Below are 26,535 nucleotides of genomic sequence, written 5' to 3'. Positions count from 1 at the left end.
AATGACAAACATATGCGAGTAAATCTTCATCTCATCTCCAATACAAACGGAAGAAGTAATCAATGGTGAGAAATACAAATGATAAATAAGGATAGAAAATATATATATAATGAAACAACGATCTCCTCAATACTAGTACAATGAAACTGTGGTGGGGGGTATCTGAGCTAAACACTAGTACGCATTCTGGGAGCTACAAGCTGAGAAACCAGCATATCAGAGGTAACATAAATATTCCACACGATCATTGAGACCATGTGGTTTCATGCTGCATAATGTGAAAATCCAGTAATTCTCTCTTCTGAGGAGTTCAATGTGGTTGTCTCTGCCTTCTTGTTTGTTGACTGTTTCCAAAGCGCAGTATCGTAGTTGGCTAATGCCATGTCCTGCTTCTAGAAAATGCTGTGCGACTGTCGATTTGATTTGTTTGGTTCTAATTTTGGACTTATGTTCATTAAGTCGTATTTTTAGTTTCCTCTCAGTCTGTCCAACATAAATCTTGCCGCAAGGGCACTTCAGCATATAGATTGCATTGGTGGTATCGCAAGTCGCTGTGGCTCTAACCTTGATTTTATTACCCTTCATGGGGTGGTTGATGGTATTTCCTTGGATTACACTATTGCAGTGATTACAATTTCTACATGGGATTGTTCCTTTAAACTCAGTGATAGTGCGATTGGAAGTTTTTAGGAGTTCTCCTATGTTTTTGGCTCTGGTGTAGGCAAAGATGGGGTGGTTGTCAAAGATTTTATTAAAGTCAGGTTCTATCCTGAGGATCTCCCAATGTTTTTTAATGATCTGCTTAAATCTTTTGCTGGCTGTAGAGTATTTAGAAACAACGGTAATTGAATCTCCGTTAGATGTTGTTGTGTTGGACACTAATTCGTTTCTGGATTTAGTCTTGCATCGTTGCTTTGCCTGGTCGAGGACATGGTCTGGGTACCCTCGGGTTTTAAATCTCTGTAGAGTAGTTTGGACCTCTTTCTCGAAATGATCAGTATCAGAAGTAATCCTTTTAGCCCTAATCAGTTGACTATATGGTAAATGATTTTTCAAAGGCTGTGGGTGAAAGCTAGAATAGTGTAATGTGTTATTCCTGTCGGTTTTCTTACGGAATAAACTCGTCTTGAATCCTGTGGTGGTGTTAGTAACTTTGACATCAAGAAAAGTTATGGATTCATTTTGAATTTCGTGGGTGAATTGGATGCGCTGATCAATGGTATTGAGTTGAGACAATTGTTGTTGCAAGAAGTTTTGTGGGCCCTGCCAGATTAAAAAGATATCGTCTATAAATCTTACAAACATTTTCAAGTGATCGGTCCATTCAATCTTATTAAGGATGTGATCTTCCTCAAATCTGTGCATGAAAATGTTTGCATAGGCTGGTGCTGCCGAATTGCCCATAGACGTTCCAGTCATTTGTTGGTACCAATTGTCTTTCCATGTGAAGTAACTGTAAAATAGTGTAAATTGTAGAAGTTCCATTAGGAAAAGTTTTAAGTCATTGTCCAATTCCGTTCTCAACAAGCAATATTCAATAGCCTCTATGCCCATGGAGTGGGGGATAGATGTGTATAAAGATGATACATCCACTGTGCACAGTAATAGCTGGCTGTGATCCTCTATTTGCACTTGGTTGAGTTTGTTGAGAAAGTCTGTAGTGTCTCTAATGAATGTAGGTAAAGAGATAACAATGGGCTGTAAATATTTATCAAGAAATGTACCCACAGGATCATGAATGCTGCCACATGTGGACACAATAGGCCTGCAAGGAGGTGTTTGGAGGTTCTTGTGTATTTTGGGAACCAAAAAGAACATTGACTCACAGCCAGATCAACTCAGGGGCCTACGTCCCAAAAGCAACTTCCTAGCACCAGTCTCACACAAGACTCTTGATACGTACGAGACTCTTGTCAGGAATGACTTATCTAAACTCAACTGCAATCGTCAACTCAAAAATAAGAACTTTACCATCAAGGAGATCAACACCCTCAAATCCATTTCGAACAACAACGAGATAACCTGTGTTAAGGCAGATAGGGGTGGAGCCATCGTTATCCTCAACACATCCTACTACGAAGAACAGGCATCCCTTCACCTCTCGGACACCAACACATACTTGGAGCTACAAAACAATCCCACCACTCAGTTCAAGGAAAGACTTGATAACATATTGGACACAGCTCTTGAAAATGAAGTAATTTCTGACAAAACCATCAAGTACCTCACCACCAAACATCCAAAAAGTCCCAAGTTCTTTTTGGTTCCCAAAATACACAAGAACCTCCAAACACCTCCTTGCAGGCCTATTGTGTCCACATGTGGCAGCATTCATGATCCTGTGGGTACATTTCTTGATAAATATTTACAGCCCATTGTTATCTCTTTACCTACATTCATTAGAGACACTACAGACTTTCTCAACAAACTCAACCAAGTGCAAATAGAGGATCACAGCCAGCTATTACTGTGCACAGTGGATGTATCATCTTTATACACATCTATCCCCCACTCCATGGGCATAGAGGCTATTGAATATTGCTTGTTGAGAACGGAATTGGACAATGACTTAAAACTTTTCCTAATGGAACTTCTACAATTTACACTATTTTACAGTTACTTCACATGTAAAGACAATTGGTACCAACAAATGACTGGAACGTCTATGGGCAATTCGGCAGCACCAGCCTATGCAAACATTTTCATTCACAGATTTGAGGAAGATCACATCCTTAATAAGACTGAATGGACCGATCACTTGAAAATGTTTGTAAGATTTATAGACAATATCTTTTTAATCTGGCAGGGCCCACGAAACATCTTGCAACAACAATTGTCTCAACTCAATACCATTGATCAGCGCATCCAATTCACCCACGAAATTCAAACTGAATCCATAACTTTTCTTGATGTCAAAGTTACTAACACCACCACAGGATTCAAGACGAGTTTATTCCGTAAGAAAACCGGCAGGAATAACACATTACACTATTTTAGCTTTCAGCCACAGCCTTTGAAAAATCATTTACCATATAGTCAACTGATTAGGGCTAAAAGGATTACTTCTGATACTGATCATTTCGAGAAAGAGGTCCAAACTACTCTACAGAGATTTAAAACCCGAGGGTACCCAGACCATGTCCTCGACCAGGCAAAGCAACGATGCGAGACTAAATCCAGAAACAAATTAGTGTCCAACACAACAACATCTAACGGAGATTCAATTACCGTTGTTTCTAAATACTCTACAGCCAGCAACAGATTTAAGCAGATCATTAAAAAACATTGGGAGATCCTCAGGATAGAACCTGACTTTAATAAAATCTTTGACAACCACCCCATCTTTGCCTACACCAGAGCCAAAAACATAGGAGAACTCCTAAAATCTTCCAATCGCACTATCACTGAGTTTAAAGGAACAATCCCATGTAGAAATTGTAATCACTGCAATAGTGTAATCCAAGGAAATACCATCAACCACCCCATGAAGGGTAATAAAATCAAGGTTAGAGCCACAGCGACTTGCGATACCACCAATGCAATCTATATGCTGAAGTGCCCTTGCGGCAAGATTTATGTTGGACAGACTGAGAGGAAACTAAAAATACGACTTAATGAACATAAGTCCAACATTAGAACCAAACAAATCAAATCGACAGTCGCACAGCATTTTCTAGAAGCAGGACATGGCATTAGCCAACTACGATGCTGCGCTTTGGAAACAGTCAACAAACAAGAAGGCAGAGACAACCACATTGAACTCCTCAGAAGAGAGAATTACTGGATTTTCACATTATGCAGCATGAAACCACATGGTCTCAATGATCGTGTGGAATATTTATGTTACCTCTGATATGCTGGTTTCTCAGCTTGTAGCTCCCAGAATGCGTACTAGTGTTTAGCTCAGATACCCCCCACCACAGTTTCATTGTGCTAGTATTGAGGAGATCGTTGTTTCATTATATATATATTTTCTATTCTTATTTATCATTTGTATTTCTCACCATTGATTACTTCTTCCGTTTGTATTGGAGATGAGATGAAGATTTACTCGCATATGTTTGTCATTAATTCACCCTACGTCTGCACTCGATCCTTGATAATTTGTTGTCACCCCTACATATGCATTTCTTTAAGTATTTTTTTAGATACACCATTTATTTATTTTATTTATTTTATTTTGAAAGTTTTATATAGCGCGAACAAGATCTTTGCAGATATCAGAGCGCTTTACAATGGCACGGGGGTGATAGTCAAGGTACATGTGCATAGTTACATAGTTGAGGTAGATAGGTACAAGGTGCATAGTTACATAGGTAGGTTGTAATGTCTGTACAAGGTGCATAGTCAAACAGTTGCGCCAATAATATAAAAGTACAAAAGTGAGCATATACTTGTTTAAGCGTGCTTAACGTGTTTTAGGAGATAACATAAAGGTGTGCATAGTTGAGGTAGGTGAGTGCAGGATGTATAGTCACACAGGTGCATCAGTAGTACAAAAGTAGGGATAGTTGAGGTGGTGTAGGTACAGTGTGCAACGTCAGACAGGTGCGTCAACAACATAACAATATACAGAGAGGGAACGTATACAATCAAATAAGTCATAATACAAGTAGTACAAGTAGACCGAGGGGTCCAAGGCAGGTAATTACGGAGCGGATTCATGAGAAAATACCGAGTAATAGATCATGTGTATTTAGCCATGAGGATCGCTTTTACTTCTTTCTTAAACAGTTTGTTGGAGGAGATGAGCCTGGTTTCAGGAGGGAGTGAATTCCAGATCCTGGGTGCCATTCCTGAAAAGGAGCATTTATAGGTTTTTTCCTTCCGGAATCTTCGAGATTTCAGCAGAAGATTGCTTGTGCTTCTAGTAATTCTAGAGCCACCCGAGATTGTCAGCTTTTGAGTGAGGTAGGCGGGTGAGTTCATGTGTACAGCCTTGTGAGTCATGCAGGCGATTTTCAGATGTATTCTGGCTTCAAAAGGTAGCCAGTTCAAGGATTTAAAGTCAGGGGAAATATGCGAGTGCTTTTTTGAGCCAGTGATGAGTCTCGCTGCAGCGTTAAGGGACGCTCTTAGGGGAGCCGTTGTAGTTAGGGGGAGCCCGCAGAGGGCGGTGCTTCCGTACTCTATGTGCGGGATGACTGTAGATTGTACTGCAGTTTGGAAGTCTTTGGCTGGGAGGAAGGGTTTGAGTTTTCTCAAGGTGTTGATTTGAAAGTTCGCTCCTTTGGTTGCCTTGCTGATGTGCTGCTGCATGTTGAGATTGGCGTCAAGTGTTATGCCTAAAGATTTTGCTTAGTCTACGACGGTAGGTTGTACATTTAGAGCCGTTAAGTGCTTAAGCCATGTTTGCGCCGTAGAGATTTTTGCGGGAGGTGAGATCAGGAGGAACTCAGTATTCAGGGCATTGAGTTTGAGGTGATTCTTGGCAAGCCAGGATTGGGTGTTTCTGATCGTGGTGTTCAGAACCATGATGTCCTTGGGGGATTGTATTTTGAGATAAAGTTGGGTGTCGTCGGCATACATATGAAAATGAACATTGGATGTCTGTAGCAAAGTAGTGAGAGGTTCCATAACTAGGTTGAACAGTGTTGGGGAGAGGGAGGATCCTTGAGGGACGCCTAGCGATACAGGTACCGGAGAGGACATCACGTTGTTGCTTTTGAATCTTTGTGACCGGTTGTGTAGAAAGGAGGTGAACCACTTCAGAACAGTCCCTGATATGCCCATTCTTGTGTTTAACAGATCGAGTAAGTTCTCATGTTTAACTGTGTCGAATGCTGAGGAGAGATCCAGAAGGATGAGGAGGCAGGTATCGTTTTGGTCTAGTATTTGGAGGGCGTCGTCCACTATGTGAGTCATGGCAGTTTTGGTACTGTGCCCTACACGGAAGCCTGATTGATGAGCGTTGAGGAGATCAAACTTGTCTATGTGTTTAGTCAGTTGTAGCTGTACGCATTTTTCCAGCAGTTTAGCGAGGGTGGGAATATTTGTAATCGGTCGGTAATTGTTTAGATCAGTGGGGTCTGCTGTTGGTTTTTTTAGTAGAGGTGTGACTTGTCCGACTTTGAGGGCGTCAGGGATGGATCCTTGTTGAAGAGAGCTATTGATAATTTTAGTCCAGAGTGGGAGGAGCAAAGGGGTAAAGTCTTTTACAGCGTTTGCAGGAAGGGGGTCAGTGAGGTGATTGGATGGTTTCAGGGTGCTGAGCAATCTGCCAATTTCTTCTTCCGAGTAGGTGCCAAAGGATGACCATGTAGCCTTGTTCTTTGGTTCAGGCGCTGCTGTGTGTTGGTGGGTGGAGTAAAGGATTGCGTCATTGAGGAGATCGCTTCTTATGTTGTCGGTTTTTTGGTTAAAGAAAGCAGGGAAGTCTTCACAGGAAGGTGTAGCGCCCATGGTGCTGAGTGTCTGGGGTTGTTCTTTGGATTGTGTTCTGATTAACTCAAACAATTTCCTTGGGCGGTTTTTTGCTTGGGCGAGCTGGAGGCTGAAGAAATCTCTTTTTGAGCGTTTTATTTTCCTGAAGTAGGCGTTTCTCTGTTTCTTCAGGTTTTTTAGGTGCAGTGCAGAGGGGGCTGACCTCCAAGTGCGCTCTGCCATTCGCATGGCCCGTCTATCCTCATTGAGGCTCCCGTCATACCAAGGGTTGGAGATCTTGGATGAGACTCTTTTCAGTTGCATGGGTGCAGCCTCATTGATTATTGTGGACATAGCATTTAGATAGTGGTCAGTCAGGAGTTGAACGTCCGTAGCGCCGGACGGGGGAAGTAGGAGATTGCAGCTGTTAGGCGGTAAGGAGTTTGGGTTGAGTTTCTTCATGTCCCTTTTCCAGACTTTGGGCTTAGAAAGTTGTACTGTGTTAAATTTAATTTTTTCATTGATAAGGAAGGAGACAGTATGATGATCTGACCAGTCACAAGGTTGGATTGACTCAAGTTGAATAGCGTCCTCTTTGGAGATGATAAGGTCGAGAATAGAACCTTTCTCATGGGTCGGGCTATTGCATATTTGGGTGAGATCAAGGGCGTTGAGGAAGCTTTTGAGGCTATTTACCACTGTGTCACTGCTGTCATTCCAATGGAGATTGTAGTCGCCAAGGAAAATTTGGGTGTTTTGCCATCCTGAATTGGTTGATATTGTGTCCATGTATGTATAGGCATTTATATAGCGCACTACTTACCCGTAGGGTCCCAAGGCGCTTCGACCGCTGCGAAACCCTTCCTGGCTTCCCTGAGAGATGGTCCCTTAATGGGTATCTCCAGGGTGAGACCAGGCATCCCCGGCGGTCTGGTGGGGCCGTTAGTGAAGATGAGGCAAGCTAATGCCCAGAGTTGCCGAGTGTGATCGCTGATCAAAGTGGGCACCGAGGCGAGAGAATTATCGAGTCCGCTGACCCTGGTCCAGAAACCTGCCGCGCCGGGAATCGAACCCTGGTCCCGGGCCGTCCTCTGCTCTCGGGTCTGCCGCCTCTAACCAGTGAGCCACACTACTTCATGAGTTGTTGGCAGAAGGAGAGCTTGTCCCCAGGTGGGTGGTATATGATGTGTAGTGTGCAAACCGGTTTGCTTTCGCTGATGACATCAAGGCAGAGGTATTCACAGGAAGCAAGAGAAGGGGCGGGCGCTTTAGAAACTGAGAGGTTGCTTCTGTAAATACAGGCAATTCCACCGCCTGTCTTTTTGGTCCTGTCAATTCCACCGCCTGTCTTTTTGGTCCTGTCAAGTCTAGTGATACAGTATTTGGGGGGGACTAAGATATCCAAGATAGGTGTAGAAGAATCAGACAACCATGTTTCAGTCAGAATGGCTAGATCCGGTTCATGAGACATGATGAGGTCGGCGACCTCCGCGGCATGTCTTTGGGCCGATCTGCAATTGAGAAGTATGCATTTGAGGCTAGGGGCGCAGAGGGTGGAGGAGGGTTCTATAGTGATGGGCACATTAGTGAGGTTGTTGGGGACGGCGCCTCTGTAGTTTTCCTTTTGGTGCCTGAGAGGGTTAGAGATAATCGTTGGGATGGACAGGTGGTTGGTGGCTAGGCGCTTTTGGGGAGCCGAGACGTAGGAGTGGAGAAGGGAGAGTGTGTCATGGTCTGAGATCGTATTGGTAGTGCGTCTGGGGCGATTGGTGGTATTGCGAGAGGGGATATAGGTCCAGTGTGGGGGGAGTTGTGTGATGAGGCGGGTAGGAGGTGAGGAGGAAGTGTTGTTAGGTGTAGAGGGAGTATTCCGATTGGTGGTAATGCAAATGCGATTGGTATTGTGATTGTTGGTATTGCGAGAGGGGATAGAGGTCCGGTGTGGGGAGTGTTTTGTGTTAAGGCGAGTAGGAGGCGCGGGGGAAGTGTTATTAGGTGTAAAGGTGGTGGTGGGAGGGGGGTGTCTGGGGTGTGCGATGAGCAACTCTTTGATGGAGTGTAGTTCTTCTTTCAATTGGAGGAGGGTGGACATAATCATGTCCAGCGAGGTGTTGGGCGCGGAGTTGGGGAGGGGTACAGGCGGTGAACAGGCGAATAGGTTGTTGGAGGCGGGGGGAATCGGGGTGAGGAGGTGGAGCTGGTGAAGGGGTTGGGAGTGTTAGAGAGAGGATAGGTGTTAGGGATGGTGTTGGCGTTATTGGGAAGGGCATCAGTGCTAGGGGGGGAAGGGTAGATGAGGGCGGTGTGGAGGCTGGCGGTTGCGAGGGAGGAGGTGGGATAGTGGGGAGTGAGAGTGGGGGGTGAGAGGTTGAAGGAGGGGTGAAGGCTAGGTGTGACGGGAGTGTGAAGGAGGGGTGAAGGCTAGGCGTGACGGGATAATGTTTCCACTTCTTCAGTCAACTGTTCACTTACTGACTCTTTTTATTTTTTATTTTTTATTTTTTCACTTTCCACCGTGGTCCCGTATTTGTTTATTAACCTGACGTTATTAATACACTGCACCTTTAACAAACGTGCCTAACGTCCTCTTGTAACCTCTCCACCTTATATACTTCCGGGGTCCAGTCACGCCCAACCCCGGTCGAGAATAGTTGCACCCTCGGCTAAGAACTTTCTCTGCACGTTACGGTAAGCCGCGTATTACTTTTAAATTAACGTTTTCTCTCACTTGCACATTATGTTCTGTTCGCTTGTACTCGCACTAAAGCATTATGCATGCATTCTTTTACGAGTCACTTTATTTTTCATTTAACCGCAGATCGTCGCGCGCACCACACTCCTTCCACTCCAAGTCGCTAACATGCACGCTTAATCTTGCTTGTAGACTATTTTATTGGATCACAGAGCACTCTTCAGTACTCCGTTTTAACCACACAGGCACTCGTAAGCGTTTCACTATAAATCACGCCGTGTCACTTTCAGTGATTACACTATTGCTTTGAGTTTAATCCCCACGATTGCGTCACCACGCTGTTCAGTATTTTTAACTATTCTTTTCACTCATTCAATACTAAGAGTACAATTACTCTTTTTTCTTTGTTAACAGAACATATCCCCAGAAGAAGGCATGATTTAAATGCCGAAATGCATTGGGATAGTTTGAGTGCATTTATGGAATCATGATGATATCAAATGTATACTTGTGAATACAACGAGATGCATGAACATATGATTAAAAATCAGAACATCACCTACGTTTGAAATTTGCCGTTTATTTTCCATAAACTGTGAAAGAAACCTTTTATAAGGACATTTGGGGAACCCGGAGGACATTTCTCAGTGTTGAGAGTGCTACCCCACATATTTTCCACGCCTCCAGTCAGAAGGCGATTCTCTGGAGTTCCTTACAAAAACAAAACTCAATCAAACAGCTGTGCGCCCAGTAACAACCCTTATCATATGTTATGTGATAGTACCAGCCAATCAACTGTCTGCCAGCGGTACACCCCAATGTTTGTTCATGCTCTTACGTAAAATATGGCTCATGTTATTGAAATCTTTCACCATGCGGACAGTACCGTCACTAGTGAATGTCTTTGCCTTAGTTAGTAACGTGTCCGCCCTTTTGACCTTGGAAATCCTGTTCACTGCTTTTTGAGGTGGGTTGCAGGATAACCCCCTTATGGAATCTTGATTCCTTGTCTTTAAAACATTCTTGAAATTCTGAATCTACACTACAGTTACGCCTGGCCCTCAAGTACTTCCCAAATGGTATAGATCTTATTTGGTGAATAGGATCATAGTAATCTGTGTGAAGGACCAAATTGCAAGAAGTGCCCTTCCTGTAGAGTCGGCTATTGAGTTTGTCATCCTTAATGTATATCTCAATCTCAAGGAAATTGACACTCGTCATACTATACTCCATGGTGAATCGCATGCCCAGATCATTAGTGTTAAGGTGACTGCTGAACTGTTCTAGCTGTGACTCAGTATCTGACTAGCAGTAAGCAGTCATCAATGTACCTGCCCCAAAAGATGATATGGTCAATCCATAGTGCACCTTCATTGCCCCAAATCCAATCCATTTCCAGACAACTCATGAACAGATTTGCAAAAGAGGGGGAGAATTTAGACCCCATTGCAACTCCTCTGATTTGCCTGTACCATCTATTCTCAAACATGAAATAGTTGTTCTGCAGGATAATTCTCATCATGCTGATGAGCATCTCATTGTGAAGCCACTGTGCCGCAGGCCTGTTGCTCAGCAGGCTTGTGACAGCCCGTAGTCCCAGATCTGGCTGGATGTTGGTGTAAAGTGAGACCACGTCAAATGTGGGCAGCAACATTCCAGACTGGCCCTGTACATCTGCTAGCATACTCAAAATGTGTTTTGAGTCTTGAATGTAACTTGCCAAACCGCGTACCAGTGGACCTAGAAATAGGTCCACGTATTCTGATAGCTTCTCCTTTGGTCCTCCAATGCCTGAAACTATCGGCCTACCTGGGGGGAAAGGCAAGTGTTTATGCACTTTAGGTAAAGTGTAAAGGCATGGATATGTCGGTCTGAAGACTTTTAGGTAGGCATACTCGTCGTCATCGAGAAGGGCCTGGGTATGCCAGTCCAATAAGTGTTTATTAATCAGAGTACTTAGGGGACCCATGGGGTTGTAGTTGACATGTTCATAGCACGTCGCATCACTGAGCTGGGACAATATTTCTTGGTTGTAATCAGCCTTGTTCATGACAACCACATTACCACCTTTGTCTGCCTCTCTGATTAATATTTCGTTGTTACTCCTTAGGGATCTGAGAGTCTGTCATTCGCCGGCCCCAAGATTGTCATGGTAGAACCTGTGTCTCTTGCTATTTTTGTGGTCTCGGTCATTGAGGTCCTCTAAGACCCTTTTTTAGAACATGTCAATAGATTTCCCACCCGGTAGGGTGGGCGTCCATCTAGATTCATTTTTGAGGCCACTGGATATTGACAAATCTGTGTCAATGTCCAGTTCCTCAAGAAGACGAGTCATTGTGTAAGGAGCTTCTTCTACCTCTGTAATGGAAAGTAATAATCTGGTGGCTTGAATATCTTGGATGGTAGGGACACCACACACATCACCCATTTTAGTGTTCGAGATTTTTTTATTTGCTGTGGGATTACATGCACAGAATTTTTTCAGTTTCAATCCACGTATAAATTTAAACAAGTCAACCTTAAGTTTACAAATATCTCCTGAATTCCAGGGATTGAAACTAAGGCCCTTACACAATAAGGAAATCATGGCTGTTGTGAGCACCTTAGACGAGAGGTGAATAACCTGTAAATTATGGTCAGAAGTCTCTATTTCTTCCTCTCATTCCCCGACCTGAGCTTTTTTTTGTATTCCTCTTATTTCGGACCCTTTTGCCTCAGCCGGATTCGCGTCTGCACCTGTTCGATACGCTCTGTTATGTTCCCTTTGCGGATGGCCAGAACCTCCCTAAAAAAGAAGACACTGTCTGGCCAATGACTGGGTTGTTCTCAGCTTCACTATCGCTAGAGGGAGGGGCACTCATTGAGGAAGAGCTCGAAGAAATCGAAATAGTATCTGATCTGGGTGTCTTGTCTTGCTTAGTGCCAGTATGGATCAGAGAGTCATATTTCCGAGTATAGGTGAAGATTCTCCCTGTTTTGTAATCTAGCTCATCTCTTTTCAATTGTGTGGATTTCCTGTCCTTTATCTTTTTTTGATGTATTTGTAACACCTCCTTGAGGATAGCATAGTTTTTATCAGTTACTACCTTCAGGTTGAGGTCCGTGATCTCACTTTGGGTCTATTTCCGATTGTAATTTACCCACCTTTCATTCAGCACTCTCTATTAGTATGTGCACAAGTGTAAATGAGTTGACATTAGGTAACTCCTCCCACGTGGCTAGAAGACCTTCATCTAATTCATCATACGTGGGCAGGATTTGTGCTCGAAGGCCCCTAGGATTTCTCTTTAATCTTAGGTACTGACTGAAAATGCACGGTGGTGGGATGGAGCCACCCTAAAGCAGTGCCTAAGATTAAAGCGAATTCCTAGGGGCCTTCTGACGAAACACGTGTCGGCTGGTTGTTTATTGTGATTTGACATAATAAAGAACCCAAGAAAAAAATGTGGATTTTTTTGTTCTAGGTGTTGTTGTAATTACCTCTACACTGTTTAATTCTACTCTGTTCGTGTGCACAGGACTGTTGCTAATGTTGTGTGTGGTTGGTTTTTCTGCCACAAAGTAAGGTGTTAGTAGGGTCGCCCCTTTACTGTAAGCACTGTAACCAAATAGCTTATATTAGATTTACCAACGTAAATTTGCAGAGCGCCTTCATCTCCTTAATGCTAAAACCCTAGTCTCTGACAGTAACAGTTTGTTTCTATACAACGGTAGTCCATGTTTGAGTGTTCGATGCTCTGCCCATCTCTGCCACTCATTAGGGGTTTGATGTTTTGTAACTTCATCCAAAAAGTGCTCCAGAGTTAAGGTGCATAACACCTTATCAGGGTTAACAATTGCTTCTGTTATTCCCTGCTGTGGTTTATTTATGTCCTCTTGATGAGACAACGAGTCTGCTTTCCTGTTTTCTGACCCTGGGTGTAAGGTATCCACAAAGTTGTATTCTGTGAAGAAGAGCATCCAATGCATTTGTCTTTATGTGAGTTTTCTAGCTGTTGTCATTTACTGTAGGTTTCTGTGGTTGGTATATACCGTGACTGGGTGAAGTCCCCCCACAGATAGTGTTGCCACTCTTGGAACGCCTTTTTTATGGCCAATAGTTCTTTTTCTGCTACGGTGTAGTTTATTTCAGCTGTGTTAAGTTTCCTGGACAAAAAGGTAACGGGATGAAGCTGTCCCGTATGCTTGTCATGTTCCGACAAAACAGCCCCCACGTCTATATCTGAGGCATCAGCCTCAACGATAAAGGGATTTCTGTTTGCGGATGTTTTAAGATTGGTGCAATGGTAAATGCCTTTTTTAGGTATGTGAAAGCTTCCATGGCCTCGGTGTTCCAAAGAAAGGGCACTCCTTTTCTCAACAGCCTTGTTATAGGTGAGACCAGATGAGAGAAATGAGAGATGAATCTCCTGTAATATTTGGAGAACCCTAGGAAGCATTGTACATCTCTCACATTCTTAGGAACAGGCCACTCTTCAACAGCTTTCACCTTTCTTTCTGCCATGATTAAACCTGAGGGATTCAACACTACTCCTAAGAATTCTACCTCTTCCACATGAAACACACATTCGCTCAATTTGCAGACGAACCTATGTTCTCTTAATCTTTGTAATATATGGGCAAAGTGTTTCACATGTGTTTCCTTATTAGGCGAGTAGATCAGGATATCGTCAATATAAACAACCACAAATCTGTCTACAAACTCTTCGAGGACATCATTGAGGAAGTACTGAAAAGCCGCTGGGGCATTACATAGCCCAAAGGGCATCACAAGGTACTCCAGTAGCCCATAGCGTGTTTTAGAGGCAGTTTTCCACTCATCCCCTTCGTGTATCTGAACCAGATGATAAGCCCCTCTGAGGTCAAGACTTGTTTAAATATTGGCTTCCCTCACCTGGTCCAACAACACAGGGATGAGTGGAAAAGGGTATCTATTTATTACAGTATTCTTGTTTAACATGCGGTAGTCGATGCATGTCCTGAGATCCCCGTTAGCTTTTGCTATGAAGAAGAGTGGCGAGGATGCCAGTGAACGAGAGAGCTGTGTAAAACCTATGTCTACATAATGGTCTAGGTAGTTACGTAAATGCTTGGTCTCTGACTCTGATAAGGCATAGACCCTACAAGAAGGGATGGTGGCCCCTGCAATCAAGTCAATCAGACAATCATAGTCTCTGTGAGGAGGTAGTATCTCAGCTTGAGTTTCACAAAACACCTCCCTATCTGATTCATACTGTGAGGGAAGTACAGTATCCTTCTCAGCTGCGGTGGCAATGTGGTACACTTGTGTAAGTGCTAATGTGTGCGGGCCAGGAGCTTGCATGCAATGTATTTTACATTCCTCAGACAGAAAACACACTGTTTTCTTTTTCCAGTCGATAGTAGGATTATGTAGCCATAACCACGGCATGCCTAACATCACCTCATACTGGGGAGCTTCAATGATATTCAGTATTATGTCTTCTACATGATTCTGCGGGTCACCTTTACACACAACCCCACTTTCTCAGTTTGTTCTGTGATAGGACCAGATATTAAAGGTTTACCGTCCACTGCCAGTACCTTCTCAGGGATATCTCTGGGAATGCATCATAATCCTAGCCTTTGTACCAACCCACAATCAATAAAATTTCCAGTGGCACCAGAATCTATCATTACCCACACGTGGTGGATCTGTTGACCGTTTGTAAGAGTCATGGAGAGCACGATATGTGACTCTAAATTCTTTAGTCCGTTTCCTGCTAAGGAAGGCAGCTTAAGATCCTGTCTCTGATGTGTCTCTATGGTGTAGTCCGTCTTTGGTGTGGCATTTTCGCCTGTGGAGGGTATCACCGTGATTGCCACCTTTTCCTCAGAATAGAATGAACCCTGTGTTTTAGGTTTTAGGGGGGCATTCCCGAACAAAATGGCCTTTCTTACCACAATACATACATAAGCCCTGGGCACGCCGACTCTCTCTTTCTGCTTTAGACAATGGCGCCCTGATGGCTCCCACATCCATGGGTACGGATTCCTGTTCATGAGTGGTTACTGGCGGCCTGACGCCTCTCTCCCAGCGTATAGAAGACCTCTCTCCTCTTTTGCGTTCCCCGCCCCTTTCGGCCAACCTATGATCCAGACATAAAGTGAGATTCATTAAATCTGTATACGTAGTGGGTTGGGGATCTATTTGTGCCAACACATCCTTCATTTCATCTCGTAGTCCCTGATAGTACAGAGACATCCTCTTCTCCTCAGGCCAAGCGGTCTCAGCTATCAGACAATTAAAGGATGTTAAATAGGTAATCAAATCCTTTTTTCCCTGCCGTAGTTTCAGAAGTTCACAATCAACACTAAACTTAGTGGCATGTCTGTCAAAAGCCCTCTCAAAGGCTACGAAAGGCATTCCAATCAGTGAGCATGGGGTCATCATATTTCACCAACGGAACCACCCAATTAGCAGTGTCCCTGGTCAATTATGAAATGGCAAAATCCACTTGCAAGTGGTTGTTGGGGAATGAAGCTGGTCTGCAGGAAAAATGAAATAGGATTTGAGTAAGGTGGTTTGTATTTTGAGGGGATCCCCTGAAAATCTTTCAGGACTAGCTAAAGGAATAGGTGGGGGCACATTGACCTGTATCTGTGATGCCGATGTAGAGGCATCAAAAGGGTTCCTAGTTTGTCTATCAAACCTATCCCTTAATGCTGCGGTTTCAGCTCTGGCTGTCACTAGTACCTGTTAGACTGCTCCCAGTGCTTGCAGCATTTCATCTAAGGATGCCATCCCCGTGATTCGCCCAGATCGGGAGGAGTGAAATATCTTGGGTGCGTAACTCTGTAAGAGGTTACAGGAACTCCTCAGAATCTGGGCGATGCACCAAGGGGTAAAGGGGTCCACCTCTTGACATCACCAACTCTGATCTAGCAACACAGAGTATTGAGTCAATCAAGTGAGGGATGGGAATTAGGGTAAAAACAGCAGGGAGTGGGACACCTGTGAATAGAAAACACAAAATTATTACAGTTCTAAGATAAAGTCTACTCTCAGTTAGTCTCACTATAGTGACCAGTCCAGTACCTGATAACAAGATCCAAGAAAACACGATGGTCCTTTCTATACTCCAGTAAAGATACTGTTCTTATCCAGGAAAACCAAATACCTACAACAACAAAACATAGGCCATTCTCAACTCACGCATACCGACGACCATAAACCACATTTCGATCATACATACCTTTCTCACATTCCCATCCTGAACTGAAGAAGAAAAGAAAAGCCTGAAGAGAAGTAGAATGGCTCTTCTACTTAGTGGCTGAACTGGATGACAATAGTCAATAGTCTGAAGTAGCTCCTTGGTTCTAATGATGAATACTAATTCCTGAATGTAAACCTCCAAGGCCAAAAAGAAGACAGGAGGTGCAGCCTCCCTAAACCAATTAGAAGCACTTAGTTCTGAGTAAATATGTTCCACGATGAAGAAATAGTATCTCAAAGAACATGGAAAAAGGGATAAACAATAAAGAAAGCACAAAAGGTGCTCCGTATGCAGATAAGTCTCTCTCTCTAAATACGCTCACCCAACCAATTGGAATTGTATCTCTTGTGTTGCTGGATACTGGGGACGCAGGGTTCCAGATCCGGAAAGACTTGAGACTTGAGCCCGAACCCCAACCAGTGTTCAGGACATCACTGGAATTCCCTTCCAAACACTGAATCCAGAACAACTCCCAGAAAGTGACACACACCAGCTTTGTGTGTGCTGCCAAACTGCTGACAGCCGATATCAGCTGCTTCTCTGTAATCCACGGGAAAGCTTCTTTGCCATCTATCGCCTGCGGACCGCCGTCTGCAGAAACCACGAGATGCCGTGAACCGGAGTACAGAATCCCCCTGCACAGACGGCCAGCATTTGCTCCGACCCCGCACTAGGAACAAAGAAGTTCAAAATAGGCAAACGCAGTTGTAATTGGGCAGTAGACAATCACGCCGATCTCTTCAGTCACTCCAAATCACTACTCCCAATAGTTCTAAGATTTACGCACACAGCTACCAAGCGTCGACATCCTCAAATACACTATGCCTCGCCCAGATAAAAGCTCTCTGGGGGATGTAATGTACTTCCAAGAGCTCCCTGTAGGCCCGTTATGCAGGTGCCTAAACCCGATGTCTGACATAGGTGCTCCCCAACCCTGCACACTTTCATGAAGGGCCTCAAGACCGGGCTCTTCGACTGATCCGGTGCTTTCCCCCAGCCCCTTGAGACCCTCATGGGTGAGTAGTGTGCTTTATAAACCTCTGATTGATTGATTGATGCTTTACCTCAATCCTCACCCCTTTATTCAATTAGGCTTACTCAATGGCAATAATATCCCAATCATGGAAAGGATCAGTCCTTTTTCCCATTCATAAGAAAGGTGATCACTCCAACCCCGCGAACTATAGGCTTATGGCCCTGCTCGATGTAGAAGCCAAAGCCTATGCTAAACTATTATTGAGAATTAGAGGTTTGGGCTAATAATAACAAGATACTTCCATTCTACCAGACTGGCTTTAAGGCAAATAGCTCAACAACTTATAACATCATGGCCCTGGCCTACCTCTCAAAATGAGCTGTGAAAGACAGGCACCTGCCACTGTTTTTCTGTATTATAGAGTACAGCACAGCTTTTGATATAGTTGATGGGGTAAAGTCATGGGGAAAATTGTCTGTCTGGGGGATTCCATCAAAGCTCTTGAAAGCCATCATATCCCTTCATGAGGAGACCTGGATACAAGTCAAGATAAGCCCTACAGCATTATCAGAAAGTGTCTAAACTAACAACGGTCTGAAGCAGGGCTTTGTCTTGGACCCCCTAATATTTAACCTCTATACAGCTGACTTGTGGGAAGCTCGGAAAGAGGCAAGTCTAGTTCCACCAAGACTGGGCACAGTGAGATTGGCAACTCTTCTGTACGCAGACAATACTGTAGTGATGGATCACACAAGGGTGGGCCTCCAAAGAGCATTAAAATAGCTGGGGAAGTATAATAAGGAAAATCACTTGACAGTCAACCAGAGTAAAACAAAAATAATACTTTTCGGCAGATATCCCCACAAAAACACAAGCAGTCTGAAATTTGTGAGATCACCAAATAGGGACCACCACAGCCTATAATTATCTTGGGGTTTGGCTACACGAGAGGGCAACACCGGCAACTCATATAAAACACTTAATTGCCAAAAACAAAAGTTAAATTTTAACAATGAGATGATTAAGCAACGCTTGTCCAGCCCAACAGCAGACCCCATGTTGAGGGTCTTTAAAGCAAAATTAATCCGGGCCATTAACTACGGCCATTTGGCATTTCCGGGAGCCTTAGACAAACTTATAGCAGCAGCTCAGGTCAAAGCCCACAAGTTTGTCCTGAAAGTACCCAGGCATGCAAGGAACACCAGGTTACATTTGGAACTAGGGCTATGTAGACCTGAACTGGCCCTCCAGGGGGACCTAAGTAAGTATCATATCAGAGTCCTTAAAGCCTTGTATAACTCTCTCAAACATCATTTGGTAAAAATATTCAGAGAAGAGGACTCCCCCTGGCATATCAAGCTGTAAAAAACAGTAGGGACCATAAACATCGAATCCAACAGTCTGTCTCTACAAGACATCCTGCATAAGGGCTGGTCAAATATAATCAAATGGCAAGTCTTCTCTATTTTGAATGAAAAGTATCTAAACGAACTTCGCCAAAACATCCTCACAATGGCATTGGACGAATTTTACACCATGGGGAAAGCTCAACAGTACCTACGGAAAGCACTAGGGGCCGCGGCTCACAGGAAAATCCTCTTTATGAGGCTAATGGCCCTTAGAACTGCAGACTTTAATCCAGCATGGGCGCGAGCAGGCGGACCCGTTTCTTGTCGTCTGAGCACCTACCAAAGGGAATCCTGGTTCCACCTATTATGTTGCTGCCCTAAATTGACCAGTGAACGACAAAGGCTGCTCCGCTCCATTTTAAGAGATTGGTGCCTTTCGGAAACAAAAGCGCACTACCTCGCAAAAGCGGAAACATTAATTCACCAGATCAGACAGGCTTTAGACGCAAATGTATAAATGACTTTCCACAAGCACTCGAATTTCACAGACTGAATAATGGGCCAATAAGGTGCTGGCATAACATCCATGGGCAAAGAAGAGTCAGCCCTCCACTCCATGTGTTCTGATTTGAGGATTGTAGCAACATTAATAAAATCCCCGGATTAAAGTTAAAATGGACTTTGCAACACAAGATTGACTATCGGAAACAGGGTTTTAAAGCTGAAGGGACTGCTGGGGAGGGGGTGGCATGGATGGTTGGGAATCAATTTTAGCTTTTTACTTTAATAATTTTAAATAATCAAATGGTTAACAATAAATCAATCAATCAATCAATCAATCAATCAATCTTAATTAGGCAGCAGTGTTTTCCATACGAAAAGGATTTTAGAGGATGAAATTAACATAGCCATGTCACTGTTTTATAATGATTGCCTTCTCAATCACTAAGGATCTGATGCATCAAGTGATTTTACCCAACCTGTTTCTGTGGGGGGTTGCTGGCACGATTCTGAGAATTTAAGGAGTCCACCAACATGTTGTTTATTTTTCATGTGTCTTCAAACACATCAGCTGCAGGTTCAACAATTTAATCGCATGAGAGGAAGGACAGGGGGTAGCACTTTGTCAGAATACCTAAACCCCATTTAGGCTCTCATTGTTTTGGATAAATCGGTATTGTTATCACAAGCTTTGTGTTTAGACAAGAGTTAATCTCAGCCTATTCCTAGCAGTGGGTGCTTAAATCTGCATGAGAAATATCATCTTAGTTCTCTTACCCACTGGGCTGTTGAACCTCCTGGTCGCTATTGAAGTGACCTCAGTGTCGAGAATGGTGTTAACCTGGAGGTCATGTGAAAGAACCCAGCCAGTGAATCCCTCTCGCACTTTCACCAGAGAGATTACCCTATTAGGTCTTGCCCACCAGACTGTTCAAGCTGTCTGGTTTGCCAAAAGACATAAAGTCAGCTCACAGTGAACTTAGATCACAACCATTGCTCACCATTGTGGCTATATTTTCGCTCTTATTTACCTGCTTCTCATTTGTTAGCTTGTGTGGACTTCACTTCCACTTCTTGTGTTTGTCCCTTCTATGGAGCATTGCCCGATTACCTGTGTCCTTCCAATGCTCACGTTTTAGGCATTACCTTTCCCTTTTTTGGTTAATCACACCATATGAGTGCATGTGTTTTCCAGCTGTCTCCTATGTGTACTTTTCTCCCCACGCCATGCTCCATGTTGCTTTCCCTTGTCCATTTTCTCTTCCCACTCCGTGATATGTTCGCCCTTGTGTACTTATCCTCACCAAGTTACTTTCCCAACTGTGTGCTTATCCCTCGGCTCCATGTTGCTCTCTCTCGCCCAATTGTTTTTATACTCATGCCCCATGTTGCTTTCTCTCTCACACATTTGCTCTTCTTCGCCCCCTACCCTCTGTGTTGCTTTCCCCTCACCTGTGGCATCCATGTTGTTTTGCCCCATCACACACTCTGTAAGCTTTTACCCTGTGTTGCTCTCTCCTACCTGCTTAAAAGAAACATTTAATTTGTTTCCTTTTTTTTACTGATCTAACCCAGGTCAGAAAATAGAAAGAAAAAAATGTGCCCTTTCATTTTTAGGTATGGACATACGTGGTGTGCGTGCCTACAGAATGGCCCGTCAACTCCATAGGGGGCTTTTTTATTCCTCTTTAGATGTGCTGTACTGTATAGTATCGCTAAAAACTGTTGGTGAAGATGATATGTCGCAAAGGGGAGACTTATTGGCTTGGCCAATGCTTATTCTTTTTTTCAGGCCAGGCTTCTGGAGAAGAGCTTCCCCGGCAGCCTGAGGCTGTTTTTGTTGTAAATAATGATTAGTGCACATGACGCTCTGATGTCTTTACTATGAAAGTAATCCAGGCAGAGATCCAGTGTGGATCTCTGCCTGGGATCACCCCAGGGGGCAAACTCAAAGCAGGGATCCACTCACTGGACACCAGGGATTTTGTTTAGAAGAAAAAGCTGCTCTATGTGCATTGGCCTGTGCTCCCTCCCAAAATAGGCCATACAATATATTTGATCCCCTGGGGTAGGAAATGATGGTTTTACAATTAATGTGTCCCTCCTGGGGGGCCAGAATGTCTAGTAGAGAACAGGAAATGTTATTTAGGGGGTAGTGGTGCTTGTGGTCCTGAGACGTTGCTTCCCCCACCTTGTGGCAATAATAGTCCTGCCCCCCCCTCCCAGGGGTGAATGAGCAGTGTTTATCCCCAATTTGCCACCCCAGGGATGCCAAATGCCACTAGACACCAGTGATGACATATTTAACTGAAAAATACAAGAGTGGGTGAGGCTGAGTCCCACCCAAAAACAGGCCACGCATTCTTTCTGGCCATGGGACATGGTTAGGGGATTACCCCCCTATATGCCCACCAGGGTGAGGCTAGACACAGGGAAGACATATATAAAGCATTTTTTAATAGGTGAGAGTTGCCTGCCTGAGCATCGGAATGAGTCTCAACTTTAAAATGGGCCAGTTAGTCTTTCTGTATTTCCTGTGTGCTATGATAGGGGGTTTGCCCACTATTTATAAACTCAGTATTTTGTGCACATTTAAATAATACATAAGTTTCCTTTGGTTCATGTTTTGTTCAATAGATTGTGCCACATGAATTTCTTCATGGTCAGTACACAATGAAAAATCATTACAAGCTGTATCTCAGTTTTTTCGCTCTGGCAATCATATGTTTTTGGACAATCAACAAACGCTATATCACTGAGACCAGAAGTGTCAGATAGATGTAACAGTATGTTACTTGTGTAAATTGCCCATTAAAACAAAAAAATGCGTGTGAAAATGTTGCCACCAATTGCTATCTACCCTCCTTATTTTTTTTTTTGTTCCAATCATTATTGTCTTTTTGAATGCCAAAGGCAATGTACACAAAAGGCCCACTGCTGAATCTAGAACGTTGTCTAGTTTTCATAAATGTCACTTTCTGGATTCACCCATGTGGTTGACACCAGCTTCCACCACAAACTGAAAGTGGGTTGAAACTGCAAAAAAAAAGGTAAATGGACTACCAGTTCGAAAAATACAATAACTTTGGTAAAAAAGAAAGTTTTCATTTGCAACTCTGCTTTTTCCCAAAAGCTGAGAGGAGGGTAATATAAGCATAGTAAACCCTTTGTTGGGGCAATTTTAAGGGAAAAATACACTTTCCGCAACAGCTCATTCCCATTTTTCCAAGAAAAAACAAATGTTTGCTATATTTGGCTAATTTCTCAGTTCCCTCAGGGGAATCCACAAATCCAAAGATGTGAGGAAAAAAATGCAAATTTAGCCTAGATACATTTTGTGGGAAATAGCCATGCAGCCTTAAGTGCGTACTGCTCTAAACATCCAATAAACTGGCTTATGAGGGGGGAGAGCAGTAGCGGTCGGTGGTGGGCGAAGCTGCCGGGCGGTGCCATGTGGAGGGTGAGGGGGAGGGGGCGGGTAGTAATCTATGGATTACGGAAGATCACAGGTAAGTAAACGTATAAATAAATAAAACACATTTTGTTGCGTGCACTGCATCCCCAAATGCGATGCAGTGCACACAACGAAATTCATTTTATTTATTTATATGTTTACATGCCTGTAATTCTCCGTAATCCAAAGATTACTACCCCCCACCCTGCCCCTCCTCCACCCACGTCACCGCCCGGCAGCTACTCCCACCACCGACCGCTACTGGGGGAGAGTAGCCTGAGGTGATGAGGGAAAGCCCTAGCAGTTATGTGGCTAATCCCTGATTGCATAGAAATAAAAAATGCAGCAAATCAAAATTAAATGTTCTTTTTATTTTTAAAAGAACGACAAGCTGCTCTATGATGTGATACCATCGGCCATTACTGGCTTATCAGTAAAAAGCATGTTTCATTCTTTGGCTTGTAGTTATGCTTTTCATATTGAAAATTTGGGCTTTGAATCCTCACCATGAAAAGTGATGTTGACTAAAAACCCATGGTTGAAGGTGTCACACATGACATGGAGGCTCAGAATAGTTTTGTTTTAAATTTTTGCAAGGTACTCTATCTGAAACTACCTGTTACACACACAGAACCAAAGGTAAGTTTGGCACACATATTTTGAGGGTTCACTCAGTAGCGGTCGGTGGTGGGAGTAGCTGCCGGGCGGTGATGTGAAGAGGGGGAGGGGCATGATGGGGGGGTAGTAATCTATGGATAATGGAGGATTACAGGTAAGTAAACATATAAATAAATGTAAATGTACCGGCATGTATAGAGCGCACAGCTTCTTCCCTGAGGTAGTCTCCCGGCGCTGTATGTATACCGCTTAGGAACCCTTCCTGGTTTTCCCTGTGAGTGTCCACTCCTGGGCACCCCCAGGGTGAAACCAGGCATCCCAGCGCTTTTGGGGCCGTTGTGGAGATTAAGCAAGCTATTGCCCAGAGTCGCATAGTGGGACCCTTGATTAGAATAGGCACTGAGACGAGAATTATCAGGTCCGAGGAAATTGAGCCCAAGACCCGCCAAGGCGGGCATTGAACCCTGGTCCGGGGCCAGACCTCTGCATCAGGGTCTGCCGCTCTAACCATTTGAGTCACACTTCTAAATAAAATGAATTTTGTTGCGTGCAGTGCATCACATTTGGGAATGCAGTGCACGCAACAAAATTTGTTTTATTTATTTATATGTGTACTCACCTGTAATCCTCCATAATCCATAGATTACTACCCCCCACCCTGCCCCCAGTAGCCGTTGGTGGTGGGAGTAGCTGTCTGGTGGTGACGTGGGGAGGGAGAGGGAGAGGTAGTAATCTATGGATTATGGAGGATTACAGGTAAGTAAACATATAAATAAATAAAAAAAAAATTGTTGCGTGTACTGCATCCCCAAATGCGATGCACTACACGCAACAAAATTCATTTTATTTAGAAGTGTGGCATTTGGGGATGCAGTGCACGCAACGAAATTCGTTTTATTTATTTATACGTTTACTTCACAAACCCCTGGCTTGCCCGTCTCACGCCCATCTCCCTCTAACACTTCCTTCTGTTATTCACGTCCCTCCGGTTTCTCACCCACATTTTGACTTTTTTTGACTATCCTGTGTAGACAGACACACGTGCCAATATGGTGGTGATATTTACACTCATGACAACCGCAAACATTTCGTGAACGTGCTTTGGTGAACACAAACCTTGTTGCACAATTTACCTCGAATGAAGAGGCCTTGCTGATGAGGGAAGAAGAGAAGAATGTTTTTATGCTGGATAGATCATGCAATGTTGATTTCAAGTCTAAATAAGAATATTTAGTTGTGCAAAACTCAAAATAAAGGTTTGCGACCATTTACAAACTGCTGAACTCTCTGTTGATGCATTGTTTTTCCACATAATATGAAACAACTATAATCTATTTGATCTGTGTTATTTATATCAGTTCTGCTATCCAGGTAGCTACAAGGCCCAAGTTAGGCACGCAGGTCAACCTCTTCGAAAAGGTCCCATATGCAAAGTGTGCAGCCAGATCCCATCCTGTTTGCTGAACCTGTTCAACACGTTGAGGCCCTCCTCTGGGGAAAACGGTGATCTCTAAGGGCCTAAATTACCCACACGTGTTCAAACCTCTTTGAAAATCCGACCCTAAGTGAGAATGGGCTCTCAGTTAACTTTGCATTCCATTTAGGGCTTGCGACACATCGATGTAGTTTCACGGATATTGGAAGCTGAAAAAATGGAGCCTGCGATGAACTCTTAAAATTGTGCTTTATCAAGGGATCGATCCGATTTTTGCAAACCCTACCAGCAAATATAAACGAGGAGGTTGACACCTGGAGAAAGCTGTTGTTTTTTTGGGGGGGAATAATAGATGGGAAATCGCTTTCCATCTATCACCGATCGATGGCTTTCATCAGTCGCTTTCTGTTTGTAACCACACTTATTAATCAAAAGGCTTATCACCAATTACTGTGGAATATACAATGTTCTAGGTTGTCAGATTTACAGATTCATATCTCTGTAGTGATGGAGTGCAGATCTGAGCAGCCAGCCATCATCTAATCATTAGGTCTGCCTGCACAAAATGCAGTCTATTCGCTAGAAAAAAAGGATATTCTTGAATTCATTTCAACCAGAGACAGAGTCACAGAGAAACTTGGGGGCATATTACCAAAGGCCTTATCGCCGCTTTAGCTGGAATTTTTCCCGCTAAAGCGGCGATAATTTTATCACCCTATTACCTAGCTGTCGCTAACACCAGTTAGCAACAGCTAGTAGGAGATAGCGATCATCTTGGGGCCCGCTTTGCATGACTGCGATATTTATCGCTAATGACATGCAAAGTGGGCGTGCCAAGATGTTAGCGACTGGAAACAGTCGCTAACATCGCTATCTCCTATTACCTACTTTTGGAAATATTCGCGCTAAGCGCGAAAATCTCCAAAAGCTAACGCCTGCCCAGAGCAGTTCTTAGCCATGTTATCCAATGGTAAGTGGATAACATGGCTAAGAGCATAAGCTCGGTAATGCATGAATATCGCTGACTTTTCAGCGATATTCATGCATTTCGGCCGATTTTTATCGCTTTTGAGATAAACCTTGATAATAGCAAGGTTTATCTGCGATAAAAATCGGCGGAGCTCAGCGATAATAATATTGCCGCTAAGCCAACATAGCGATAATTATCGCTAGTTGTTGGTAATATGCCCCTTGGATTCATCTAATAAAATCAGTCCTAGATTTGTATAGGGGGTGTCATTTTTCAACTCCACACATGCATGGAAAGAGTTTTACATGTCTTTAATGTTTTGGCTTGGTAGGTAATTGTTTTCAGAATCACAGGTTCATAGAAAAAAGAAATTGAAATGTAATTGATTCCTTAAAATTCGTTTCTCTTCTGTGCACTGACAGCTGCTACTTAATGGGGTTGCCATGGTGGGGGATGTGTGCGGAGGGATGAAAAATTTAAAATAAAAAAAACTTACCTGCAAGCCGGCCATCTCCTCTCGGTCCTCTTCGGTCGACTCCTTGAAGCAGGAAGCACACAGGCTCGCCTAGCCGATCCTGGCACTGCTGTCACCAGCAGTACAGCAGCGTCATGATTGGTCAGACAGGGACCTAGGCCCACATGCTTAATTGTTACATTTTGCGATTTCTTAATTGCGAAAATTAAGGAATCGCTATTAAGAAATCGCAAAATGCTATGCATTAAAAAATCGCACTATTTTTTGCGATTCCTTAATTTTCCTTAATTGCGATTCCCAATTTGCGAATCACAATTAGGGAATCCCTTCCCATTGATTCCTATGGGCCTAGAGGCCCATAGGAATGAATGGGAAGCCATTCTCATTTTGCGATTCGCAATTAAGGAATCGCAAAATGAGAATGCTATTTCAAGGGTGCAGGGGGGGTCCCAAGGACCCCCCCCTGC

Source organism: Lissotriton vulgaris, chromosome 3_1 (genome assembly GCF_964263255.1).
Source record: "Lissotriton vulgaris chromosome 3_1, aLisVul1.2, whole genome shotgun sequence".
NCBI lineage: Eukaryota > Metazoa > Chordata > Amphibia > Caudata > Salamandridae > Lissotriton > Lissotriton vulgaris.
This window is presented reverse-complemented; position numbering follows the sequence as displayed.